At 48.2% G+C, this 11,716-nt stretch overlaps 1 non-coding gene across 1 annotated transcript; it reads left to right on the forward strand.

Annotated features, from left to right (window-relative positions):
* Positions 1-1,990: 1,990 nt before the first annotated feature.
* On the forward strand, positions 1,991-2,065 carry Trnat-ugu. Its single transcript has one exon. It is a non-coding gene; the product is annotated as a tRNA-Thr (tRNA).
* Positions 2,066-11,716: the final 9,651 nt, after the last annotated feature.

Genomic DNA, 11,716 nt, shown 5'->3' on the forward strand with positions numbered 1-11,716 from the left:
ATTGTCTTCTGTTTCCAGTATGTTATTATCTATTTATTTATTTATGTATCATTCTTCTTGGGATGATGGGACCTGCAACTACTTGGTCGTGGGGCGAGTCAGTACAAAACTTAAAGAACGCTAATTAGAAAATTTATAAACGAAAGAATTAATAAAACATGAAACAAATTGTGAAAGAGTTTATCGAATGAATGACACATTACAGAGAAAAATTCTCAACTACTGCGGGAAATTTCTGTAGGGAATAGAAGGTGTGTGCCACAAGGAAACCTTTCAACCTGGATCTGAATACTTGAGCTTTATCATTCCATTTTTGTAGTTCGGCTGGAACCCTATTAAAAATTAAAACTGCTGTGTAGCGCACAACTTTCTGTACAATGCTTAAGGAAGTGATATCCAAGTGCATAACATTATTTGGTCTTGTATTAACCGAATGAATATTGTAGCTTCTTCTGACAGATTGTTATTACCAATAAATCCGATGACGGAATACATAAAATGAATGTCGTGTGAGTAGGGCATCCCGTCGGGTAGACCGTTCGCCGGGTGCAAGTCTTTCGATTTGACGCCACGTCGGCGACTTGTGCGTCGATGGGGATGAAATGATAATGATTAGGACAACACAACAACGCCTTTTTTTTAAGATCTCTTTTTGTTCAATATTGTTCGTTGAATTTGTTCAGGGCGGACGTCCGATGACAGCCGTTCAGGTTCTTCGTTGATCCGTTCACTCAGTTTTTTATTACAGAGGGTAGCTAACCCCTGACTGAGCATGCTGAGCTACCGTGCCGGCGAAGTTCGACATTTGACGCGGAATACATGTATAGGTACGACTGTGAGCAGCTGCCTACATGAGGTTCGGGATCTGACGCCACAAGGCAGTTTGACTGCCCTTTTCTGACTGAAGAGCATTCTTGGTGAATGCGCAGAGTTGCCTCAAAATACAACGCCACACCAGATGATAGAGTGAGAATAAAGAAAACAGACAATCCTTGGCATTTCAGTGTTAGAGACGGTTGAGATCTTGCTTATAGTAAAGATAGCATCATTCCGTTTTTGCACAAGATCTCGAGCGTGCAACTTCCAAGAAAACCTTCCATTTATCCTCAGCCCTAAGAATTTAAAATAATCGATTTCATTGACTGTTTGATCAGCAAGTTTCGTGTGGGAAACTGTACGCACTGCGTTTTATTGGAGTTAAGCGTCAATCTGTCCCTTGAGAGCCACGTGTCGATGTTACTGGCTACTCTGTTAGCTGTAACATTTATTTTACGACTCACGTCTTTCACAGTAACACCTGCGTCATCTTTTATACCTAGTGACAGGTCATTGATATATGGCAAGAAAAGCAACGGACCCAGAACAGAACCCTGTGCCACCCATCACTTTATGTGAACCCAGTCAGATTTAAATCTCTTCTGGACAACCTGCTGCTTCTTACTTTTCGATATGATGTAAACCCTTGTTGAGCTTTTTCCCTAATCGCATAATATTCCAAAGTACGCAGAAATATCGCATGGTCGACACAATCAAATGCTTTTGTTAAATTAAAAAAAACAAGAAAGGAATAGTCTAAATTGTGTGAGATCATTAGCATATTTGAAGAGTTCAAAATGAATGCCAATCTTAAGCAGCAGCCTTCCTAATTTTTAGTTGGTTGTCACGTCCTCGTTCCCATTTTTTTCTATGAGTCGCACTGAAAACAAATTACGTCTTATACAAGTAGCTGAGGCATCCTAAGCGGAATGTCCGAAAGAACAGATACCGTCTTCATATAGTTAAGGCTAAGCGGCCACTGTCCTCCTTCTTCTGTGCAGATGTCACGTATTGCCCGAACTCTTACGGGGCTCGGTAAAATTGTGTGTGCCGCGAGTAATGAGTGTAATGGGCAGGGGCACTACTAATGTGGTGTGTGGACGTTAAGGTGGCAATGTGGGCCTCACGGGGAGCGTGCAAGGGATAAGTGCCTACAGTCGCAACAATCCTCTGTGCCCTCGGTGTCTCAGATGGATAGAGCGTCTGCCGTGTAAGCAGGAGATCCCGGGTTCGAGTCCCGGTCGGGGCACACATTTTCAACTGTCCTCGTTGATGTATATCAACGCCTGTCGGCAGCGTAGGGTCTTGATTTAATTAGCATTTCAGGTGAGAATGATGTTGCGTTGTGAGACGGGGCGCCGGATACTCTGCATGACGTAACGTCTTTGCTTGCGGTTGCTCGGTGAAGCGCAGGACACGTACAGAACGCGTCACTCGCAACTCGCGCTTACTCGCAGCTCGCCTTCTGCTGTCAGCAGATCGTCGACCAGTGGGCATGCAGCTCGCTTTCGTCCTACGGCACTGGAACTGGTATAGCCCGCCAGTGAAGGGATAATGGAAGCCGCCAAGAGTCGTAAAATACCCCTAGTTACTCTGTCGGTAGCTGTCGGCTTTTGAGGGAGCATTCAGCCGCCGACGGGATCCGTGTGGGCGTGGAGCACCGACCGAGCGCGATGCGCGAACGCACGGCGGCAGCCCTGTCCGCGCTCTTTGGTTTACTGCCGCCGCCGCTGCCGCAACGCACGGCCGACGGTGAAGGCGTCTGTGATGGTTGATACGGTTGATGCAAGTTTCACTCGCGCAGTGAAGAGGTTAATACACTGTGTTTAGTAAACGCAAATTGTTTCAGCCTACATGCAATTCTAGATCCGTACTCTGCAAACCACTGCGAAGTACACGACAGAGCGCTCTGCCCACTGTACCAGCTGTTTGGTCTCCTTCCCGTTCCATTCACGTACGCAGCGTGAGAATTGCTTAAACGCCTCCTAGCACGCTGTAATTAGTTTAACATCGTCCTCGCGATTCTTAGGGTAGAGATACGTAGGAGATTATAGCACATTCCTAGCACATTATCTAAAGCAGGTTCTTAAAACTTTGTGAATAGGCTTTCTCGAAATAGTTTGCGTCTGTTTTAAAGTTTCTGCAGCATTTACGTCCTACTGTCACGTTCGTGTTGTCCTTTTCTAGATGCCCCTTGTCAGTGTTGTTTGGTGAGAGTCCTATACACTTGAGCAACATTGTAGTATTAGTCGCAGCAGGGTTTTGTGAGCAATCTGCTATGCACACTAATTGCATTTCCCTATTATTCCACCGAAATTTACCAACTGCTTTACTTACGGGTGATCTTATCGTTTACACATCCCTACGAATTTCTACGGCCAGGTATTTGTATGATTTGATCTATTGCAATTTCAGACTTGACTAATGTCTCAATTAAGGGGGAAAGCTGAAAAGTGTCTGACTGATGTAGATTCGTTAACTATAGAAAGGAGAGCTCGTGTCCTCAGTATAGTGTCTTGAAATACACTAATGTTGGGCGAGGTAGCTTTTCACGATTATTACGAGAGATGATTAACAGTTTTCCTTAAATTCTTTTGCTACGGTGAACGACACAGAAAGGAACGAGGTGTTACTCTACTCGCACTATGCACAACGCGAGAAGAAATAAACTTCCGGAAAATATGCTGTACCTTGAAGGACAAAGTCACTTTATTGGCAAGACAGGTCATCTTTGTAGAAGTATATGATAACAAGTTCAAACCAAATGCAACACACATGTCACAGTAAAGGATACCAAAACAGTCGCAACAATAGACAGTATGCCGCTCTCTGGCGGCAATGCAGGCGACTGCATAGTCTCACATGCAAATGATGATGAAGATGCATCTTGCGGTTGACTGCCGCAAGCATCTTGGGCCTTTTGTCACAATTCGGGAATGATTCTTGCGGGTCCTAGAGAACGAGTAAGTTGCCGCTTCGTCATGTCCCACACATGTTCAACTGTCAAGAGATGTAGTGATCTTGCTGGCCAGTGCAGTTTGCTTCACACCACGAAGAGGACGTTGCGTTGCAGCAGCGTATGGGGCTCTGCATTGTCCTGCTGAAGAGGCACATTACCTTCCCCTCGAAGGCACGGCAGTAGCACTGGGATGACGACCTGCGCAGTGTAACGGGCACTGGTTACTTTGCCCTGCAGAAATGCCAAATCTGACCGCCATTTGTAACTGATGGCTCCCCACACCCTGAAGCCTGGAGGGAGGCCTGTGTGTCGTAAGGGAATGAACTCTGAAATAGGCAGCTAACCGGGTATATGCCACACACGTGGAAGTCCACTACTTGCGCACAGAAGCACCGATTACCTCTGATCTCAGCACAGTTACTGCCTGCGGAATCAAAACACAGGGCGCACAGACGGGCCTCCTGAGCGCCCTCTCATCGCCGATGATAAGTGTCGATCACCAGCACTACGACCCAGCAGTATCCCGGTGCAACTTAACACAATCCTCGAGCGGTTTCAATTTTTTTCCGGCACTGTGTATCTATGTTGGGCTGGCTATCCTGTAGATTATTTTACGGGATATGATGGCGAATCACAAATGCCAATGTCTATGCCAATGTTTGGATTGGATTGGATTGTGTAGGGGAGGAGAACAGACAGCGAGGTCATCGGTCTCATCGGATTAGGGAAAGACGGGGAAGGAAACCGGCCGTGTCCTTTCAAAGGAACCATCCCGGCATTTGCCTCGAGCTATTTAGGGAAATCACGGAAAACCTAAATCAGGATGGCCGGACGCGGGATTGAACCGTCGTCGTCCTCCCGAATGCGTGTCCAGTGTGCTAGCCACTGCGCCACCTCGCTCGGTGGGCGAATCGCAAAGAGAGAATAGAGTTTAGTCGAACGAACTGTAACGGTCTGTAATGAAGAATAAAATAATTTCAGCATATGACTTTCTGAGCTTTAATTTCGCGAGATATTGATTTTAAACAAACGCACGAGACGTTAACACAATGATCACTCCTAGTAGATGCCACAAGATACACATGAGCACATCTCTCTCTCTCTCTCTCTTCGTGCATGTGTGTGTGTGTGTGTGTGTGTGTGTGTGTGCGCGAATGTGTGTGTGAAAACGTGAAAAAGTGGAAGAGGGTAGGGACATTGACAATGAAAGAGAGAGGATAGTTGGGAGAAGAAGCGGTAATAAGGAGCCGTACAAGGAATGACAAGGAGGTAAAAATTACCAGAAAGAGTCTCCACAGCAGTTCCTCAGGTCGGTAGGTTGAAGAATGACACAAAATAAGCGCACTGGTGAGAAAGTGTCATAAGGTTCGTAAAAGCAGGTATTCAGGCGCGATTTACAATACGAAACTCGGAACGGGTAAAATGAGAGTGGCATAAACCGCTGGAGGACAGATGAAAGAACTGGAAATTCTCACAGAAAACGGTGGTAATGAATCGCAGCCGACACGAATATAGCGCTAATGTAATAGGAAACGGGTTTCGGGTAAGTATGAAATGCTCACGATTCAGACTGTTAGCCGGGCGGACAGCGGCGGCCGTCATCTGTTTGCGGCGCGTTATTAATACAGCTGTAGCCGGCGGTGACATTTGCATATGTTTCGCTGACGCTGGGTAGCCGCGCATTGTTACAGCCATAAAGAAGACGGGCCCGGGCCCGGGCTGGCTCTCGGGTGGCCGCCCACTACGGCGCTCAGCGTGGCCCTGCCTGCGGCCCGCGGGCTGCGGGCTGCCCGCCACGAATTAATTCGCCCGCTTAGCGGTTGGGGGGGGGGTTGGGGGGGGGGAGGGAGGTGCGTGACAATTCTATACAGCGCGGCTCGTTACATTCCGCGGGCCCGCGCATAAATATCGCCCGTAATGAGGCCGGCGACACGCCCGCCGCCGTTGACGCGGGCGTCCCTCGTGATAAAGGACGCGTAAATCTCGCGCCACTTTCGACAGTTTGCCAGGCCGGGAGGCAGCGCGTTTCGTAACCGGTCCACGCGGTCGGAGCACTGCAAATGCGCCAGCCGATGTACGAGGTAGCCGCTCACTGGCCAGCGCTCAGGAAATTGGTAACAAAATAGCGACTGTAATCTTCATTCGTTTGCGATATTTTTTGCACGTATTTGAAGCAGACGGCGTGACTACTATTCTAACTTCTCCTGCAGCTCAATGCATAGGTTTACCTACCTCAGTTCGTTTTGCCAAACACTCATCTTGCATGGGTTTTACGTACCGTACAGTGAAACCCATGCAAGATGAGTACCATACAGTTCTTAATTTCGAACTACTTCTAATACACGGTTCAGTCACATTAATGTGACTACCGCTTGTGTTTGACGTCAACATTCAGTTACCACTCACAGACTGCTCGTGGCAGTATCAGCAGTGTAGGGTGTATAAAGCGTGTCTGAGGGACTCGGGAAACAGTGCAGTCGTCGTCGTAAACGTTGTCGTAATGCGGAAACGGAGCGATTTATCCTCTGGCCATCAGACTCGCTGCATTTAAACCCAATAGAGAATCTGCGGGACCGTGTCGATCGGGCTGTTGGCGGCGTGGATCCTCAGCCGAGAAACCACGGCGCTGGACTCGGCATGGCTCCACATCCCTGTCGGTACTTCAGAGCCTCACTGACCTTCCTCCTGGACGTCTCGCAGTGATCAGCGATGGAAAAGGTGGTTATTTGGACTCCCGACAGCCGAGCGGTTCTAGGCGGTAGAGTCTGGAACCGCGCGACCGCTACGATCGCAGGTTCGAATCCTGCCTCGGACACGGATGTGTGTGATGTCCTTAGGTTAGTTAGGTTTGAGTAGTTCTACGTTCTAGGTGACTGATGACCTCAGAAGTTAAGTCCCATAGTGCTCAGAGCAATTTGGTTTTTTTGATTCCCGACAGCTGGTCGCGTTAATGCGACTGAACAGTGTAGTATGTCAGTTTGACTTTCAGCAGACTATTTTGTGACGTTATTAGTTCAGAAAACCGGACAGAAACTTCGTGACCTCCAGAATAAATTACGATAACACTGTGTAACACTCCATGTAGCCTTGATAGTGATCTCAGTTCGGTGAGGAAGAGTATCCATAAGTTTCTTTAGACATCCCGTATCCAACTTAATCTACTCGTTGATTGCGTAGAGCTAACAGATTTGCGAGGATGTTGATATCCGTGTTTCACCCGCTGTTACAAATAGTCTCAGACGTTTTCAATGGGATTAACATGCGAAGATTTAGTGGAAAGGTCGAGGTGCAGTGTGGCATCTGTTCGTCAGACCAGAAGATGTGCGTGCAGTCTTGTCAATGCGGTTGTCGTTACCTTGAAACACGAGAGTGTCCACAGCATACTTACGTGAAGATGTAGCAGGTAGGCGAACCCGTGACCACCGAACATGTTGAAATAAGCACCATGGTTTAACTTTACAGCCACCTGAGTGGGTAAGCTGAACTCGTTAAAAAACGTTCAGATGTATGTGAATTGCTTAGGGACCAAACTGCTGAGGTTATCGGTTCCTAGACTTACACACTACTTAAACTAACTTACACTCAGGACAGCACACACACCCACGCCCGAGGGGGACTCGAACCTCGGGTGGGAGGGGCCGCGCAATTCGTGACATGGCGCCTCTGCCTCTAACCGCGCGGCCCGAACTCGTGGTACGGAAAACAGAATCACATCCAGCCAGAGTCACAAGTACACAGACCGTTGCAGAAGACACTGCAGAACTGTGTGTCGCGGTCTACATCAAAACAGCACGAAGGGAGCTCCATAAGCAGATGATTGCGCTGCGAGTTGGAGTTTCACAACCACTCATCAGTGATGCAAATACCCGAAAGAGGAAAACGTGGCGCCGAAGCCATGAAAGGGGCTGTGGAGCAATGGAAGAATCTGATATGGTTCGATGTGTCTTGTTTCTCACTGTTTCCAACCTGTTGCCGAGTTTATGTGCCAACATTGAAACGTGACAGGAGTGCGGTAATGACTTGGGCAGCCATATTCTGGTGTTCCACGGATCCCACGGTTACTCGCAGGGTCACATTACTGGCAAGAATTATGTGGCCATTGTGGCTGATCAGGTCCGTCGCACGGTATCGTGTTTATTTGACAACGGTGATGCTGTGTTCACACTGCTCGCATCGTCCACGGCTGGTTTTATGAGCACGAGCATAAATTGTCGCATCTCAATTTGTGGTGTACTTTAGAGAGAAGGGTGCGTTATCACTGTGCACTTCCGTTACCTTACCCGAATTTGTCACTATTTTGCAGGAAGAAAGATTGCCTCGAAAACCATGCAGGACCTTTATTTATCCGTTCTCAGACGACTGGAAGGTATTTTGAATGGCAGCTGGTATTGTATTGTGTTTTGTTCATCGCCTGTATGATCATTTGTGCTAATTTTGTTTGTACACATTCAGTGTCCCCTTTTAGTGTATGTGGTACGAAGGATGGGTCGCAAGAGTGTTTTTAAGCAATCACCTTTACTTAGTATTCTATTAGTGGACCGACATGCGGCAGCTGTTTTGCTTACGACTGAGCGTATGCAATCGTCCCATTTCATATTGTAACAAAACTGTTCCACCCGAGTAAGTAATTGTACGAGTAGACCGAGTCTGTTTGTGACTGACTGATGTACTAATAGGCCGTTCGTTTTCATTTTCTGAAGTGTAGAAGTTCACATTTCTGAACGTTTAAAGCATGTTGCGAATCTATGCGCCTCTTTGAAATTTTATTAAGGTCCGATTGAATATTTGTGCAATGTTTCCCAGACAGAACTTATAGATACCGAATCACCTGCGAAAAGTCTGAGGTTTATTGTTGCCTGTAAGGTCATTAACATATGGGGCTGAGCGCAAAATTAAGCAGAGTTTCTTTCGTGTTACTCGCCGCCGAGGAAATAAGCGTGCACGGCAAAAGGCAAATGTGTCCTCAGTGATTGTCAAATGGTCCGTAACTCAGTAAGTTCGGGGGGGTATAAAGGTCTCCATACATCTGGAGCTTTAGCAGTGGGCCGTCGGTCGTTAGAGTGGAAGCCGTCCGAAGCAGTGTATTAGCAGTGGAGCGTGATGGGGGCCAGCGGGCAGGAGTGGGTGGCTGCCCTCGAGGGGGCAGGCTGCGCCGCTGGGGGCAGCGCCGGCCGTCGCGACGCCGGCAGGAGCACACGTCGATATGATCGTGCGCCTAAATTAAGCCTCGGCCGCGCCGAGGGACACACCTCGGATTAATTAGGGAGGCATCGCGCGAGCGTAAATCAGGCGCCGGGGGCAGCGCGTGACGTATGGCGCGCCCGGCGCCCACGCCGCCCGTGGGCGAAGCGTCGCCCCCTCTCCGGCTGACGCGCCGGCTCTCGAAGATCCTGCTGCGAATGCCGCCCCTACCTGGGTCTTCAGGCCTGCTCAGCACGGAACAGCGGTGAGAAAGGACAAGTCCGAACCGTTGTGTTGCTCAGATCAGTATGTATCCGAGGGAAATCGAGCGCTTCGTAGAGTGAATGTCAGTTGACGCTAAATGTGAGCGACGGTAGTGTCATGGATACGAGAGATTTCTGGTACAGTATGACATCAGCCTTAAATCACTAATGTGGTGCATCGATCAGGCGTCTTGGTCTGGCATGTCTAAATAACGCCGTGTGAAGTATCATATGCATACATCTTGAGAGCAGGAATGACGGCTAAGAATTCAATCTCAGTTTGGAATGAGGTTCGTAGTGGCGGAGTGTTAGAGAAGGTAGAAGGGGTGGTTCCGTAGGGGGGGCGAAAGGGGTTTGAGTCTGCCACGGTCTTATCTGTCGTTCTACTCGACAGTTAATTTTAATATTCAGGAAAACCAGTGGAAATCGAAATTAGAAAGGCTGGAAAGCAGTTTTAATCTCCTGTTCTCACATAAGGACTGGTTACACGCAATCGTAGATCAGTACGGCCACTGTTATCTTCAGAGAAACGGGTCCGGGTACCTGAATACATCGTGGTATGATTCTGTACGGTGTCATAACATCCCGTTTCTCATTCCTATTGTATGAAAGTATTAGCATGCAGATAGTTTAGCTTGTGTAAATTCTGACCAAGTTTTTGAGACAGGTAGAATGGAAGACATGAAGACGTGATAGAGTTCTGCCGGCCGCTGTGGCCGAGCGGTTCTAGGCGCTTCAGTCTGGAACCGTGCGACCGCTACGGTCGCAGGTTCAAATCCTGCCTCGGGCATGTATGTGTGTGATGTCCTTAGGTTAGTTAGGTTTAAGTAGTTCTAAGTTCTAGGGGACTGCTGACCTGAGATGTTAAGTCCCATAGTGCTCAGAGCCATTTGAACCATTTTTGATAGAGTCGTGGCAGTATGGTGGTGATGCCAAATTCAGCTGCAAATGTGTGGCGTTACGTGTAGTGAACAGTGTCAAAAGACCAAATGAACAATACATATTTTTATGTTATTAAGTAAACTAGTTCCGGATATATACAAATGTAAGCGAACTGCACGTTAGATATTACTGAACCAGGCAATGCATTTGTTAACACAAGACCTCAGATCCAGGACCTTGGACGCTCATGATCTGTCCGGTTGTCGTGTTTTAGGTTTTCCGTCGTTTTCCTAAATCACTTCAGGCAAATCCTAGGACGGTTTCTTAGGCCATGTGTCCTGTGCTTCCCTAATTAAACGCACATGTCTATATATACTCGTATATGACTTACGTGTTCTTTGTAAATAAGATGACACATCCCGTATCATCGTAAAATAATCCTCGGACAAATTAATTACTGATATTGTGGACTAGTAAATAGAAAAGCACCAAAAGATGTCCAGTGAAGTCTGAGCGCAGCTTTTGTCGCTAGGATCAGTGATGATGTCAGTCAGCTATTATGTTCGCTTGCTATCGTGTTGCAACAGGGTTTCTCTTGTGCAATATCACAAAGAAAGGCCGTCATGTTCTTCGCTGTTACTGGGAACGTGGTGCAGAACTGCAAGGTGCCAGAAAGTGGCCGCTCGCTTAGCGATTCAGGGGAGCGGGTCCGGCGTTGCCAGTGCGTCGCGGCGCCCGCGGCCGTGTGGGAGTCATCGCAGCTCATTAATACAGGCGCGACAATCGCGTTACGTCACTGCGCGGGGTTACGGGGCGGCATCGGCCGGCGAGGGCGCAACCGCGCATCCTCGAGCAGGCCCGGCCGTCGGCCGTTCATTAGGGAAGCCCGGAGCGAGAGGCCGAGGGCCGGCGCGCTCGTTAATTAAGCGCGAGTTGCGCGCCCGGACAATGTGCTCCCCGCCCAGCCAGGGACTCTATCTCTTTTGTCGCACCCTACGTCACTCGCGCTCTTATCAGCACGGCCGTATGCTGCTTCTCCCTCTATACCTCCAGCATCGTTGTCAATACGTCCCGAATGTCGGTGTGCGTAACATTAGGAGAGTTTGTGGTCATCGGACACTTCCATTCGTTCTGTAAACGAGAGTCAGCATTGCTGAATGCTTTATACACTGTGACACGGCACACCTGCCCTTCATGTTGTTGTAGTTGTGGTCTTCAGACTGGTGTGCTGCATCTCTCCACACTAGTCTATTCCGAGCAAGCCTCTTCATCTGTGCAGAACTACTGCAACCAACATCAGTTTTAACCTACTTAATGTATTCAAGCGTTGCTTCCCCTCTACAATTTAACACCATCCTCCTTCGCCCCCCCCCCTGCCCCCCTCCCACACACGCACTTCCCAACATTACCAAATCAATCATAAGGGTCAGTTGTCACATGTGTGAAGAGCACACATGCTCATGAAGTTCGGATATCTACGGAACTAGATACAAATAATGGTGACTAGTTATACACACGCCCAAGTGGTATGTGGTGTCATTCATGTGGTAGGCCTGAAGATGAGGTGATTGGAACGTCGAAACTGGTTGGCTAATAAAACATTATCGAAATAGCG

This window comes from Schistocerca piceifrons, chromosome 6 (genome assembly GCF_021461385.2).
Source record: "Schistocerca piceifrons isolate TAMUIC-IGC-003096 chromosome 6, iqSchPice1.1, whole genome shotgun sequence".
NCBI classification, from domain to species: domain Eukaryota; kingdom Metazoa; phylum Arthropoda; class Insecta; order Orthoptera; family Acrididae; genus Schistocerca; species Schistocerca piceifrons.